Consider the following 1675-nt stretch of genomic DNA (forward strand, 5'->3'; position numbering starts at 1 on the left):
CCCCCGCGGGCCCCCCCCAGCACCGGCAAAACCCCGGGGGAGGCTCCAGCCGCAGCTCCCCATCACCCACATGCTGCAAAGCGGCTCAAAACCTCTTATTTTTGGTGGGTTTGGTGGGGTTTTTTTTTGGGGGGGGGTGTGGTTTTTTAGGTTTTTTTTTTTGTTTCTCCTTTTTGTGCACGAGCGTTTCCCCAGCCCTTCAAACGCTGCAAGGAGAAGGCACGAAGTTTTGAGGAGCGCAATTAAACAGGCATTAGGGGAAACTCCCGAGGGAGACGGGGGACTCTCCCCATCTCTCCCTCAAAGAGATGGGACGTTTCTGGAAAACACATCCCAGTCAAACCAGTTGCTGGGTTCACTGCTGGAGTAACCACGAGGAATTCGTGGCACATCCCATGGATGGGAACGGTCCCTTCCGACCCCAGGGTGGCAGAAGACGACCCACACAGCGTCAACAGGGAGTGAACTCTTCCTTAGAAGAGCAGCAGAGAAGGAAATTTAATTGTTTCCCAGCACTGAAGTTGTTCTGCAGATTTTTTTTCCATCCAACAAACTCCGAAAAAAAAAAAAAAACATCTATCTTCTGTAACAAAAAAAAAAATATTCCCAACTCTTCCCCCCATTTGCCCTCCCCCATGCAATTTCCTTTGGGGAATTAATTCTATAAACATCTTTCAATTTTCTCCTCCCCCTCCGCAGGGCTGGTGCGATTTATTACAAGATGAACTCATGGGAAAGAAGAGATTGCCACAACTTCAGCTGCGTGGGCCTTACCCAAATAGGGGGGGGGAAAAAACCCAACAAACTAAGTACAAAATCCTGGCCCAGAGGGATCCATGCCAGAAAGACCCAGCACCGGTCCAGAAACCTGGACACTCTGGCCCAGTGCTCCGCACCCAGTTGAAGGGACGTGCGCCGGGGCTGGCCGGCTTTCAAAGTTCCTTTGGTTCGGGAATGACGGTGGGAGGGGAAAAGGACTCGGATTTTCTGAGAAACTCAAGTTTGGTACCCAAGGGTCCCCTCTCTCCATTGAGGGACTTCCCAGGGTTCAGCAAGTCACGGCAGGACACTCCTCCTTTCAGGAAAAAATGGACTGGAGGAACCGGTGCCCAGCCCTGGACGGGGGCCCTGGGAAGCAGGAGGCTGAGGCCGCGGAGGGGAGCGCTCGGCACGGCTGCGGATGTTCCCAGCTCAATTCTGGCCTCGCAGCAAAAAATTATTTACTCTATTGGAGGAAAGTTTTTCGTTAATTGGTTCATGAAGCCGGGAGATGGCTGAATTCGGAGAAGACTGCGGCGCGTCTGAAACCAGAGGATCCAAAGAACCGCAACCCGGGGCAGAAGGGGATGAGGACCCGAGGCAGCCGCGCAGCGAGACGACGCTCAAGAGGGAAGAAAAACGAGGGGCGGGGGGCCAGAACTACCGCCGCGGGCACGGCAGGGTTTGGCCAGAGGAGCCTGCAGCAGGTGAACCCCCCCGTGGGGCCGGGCCACGACCGAGGGGCTGGGGGGGGCCCCGCCGCCGGGAGAAGCGTCAATCGTAAATCAAGAGGCGGCCGCATGTTCCGTGTTCTGCACACAATGCAAGAAAAGACCAAAACACAAACAAAACACAAACAAAAATAAAAGTCTCCACACCATAATAAGACAAAGTTGCCTCTAAGCCGTCATTTGCT

At 54.0% G+C, this 1675-nt stretch overlaps 1 protein-coding gene across 1 annotated transcript in view; it reads right to left on the reverse strand.

Moving 5' to 3' along the window:
* The window catches only part of SLC38A10 (solute carrier family 38, member 10), a 37660-nt gene that overhangs the window by 6621 nt on the left and 29364 nt on the right, over positions 1-1675 (reverse strand). The window lies entirely within an intron of this gene.

Source organism: Charadrius vociferus, unplaced genomic scaffold (genome assembly GCF_000708025.1).
Source record: "Charadrius vociferus isolate BGI_N301 unplaced genomic scaffold, ASM70802v2 scaffold1773, whole genome shotgun sequence".
Classification (NCBI taxonomy): domain Eukaryota; kingdom Metazoa; phylum Chordata; class Aves; order Charadriiformes; family Charadriidae; genus Charadrius; species Charadrius vociferus.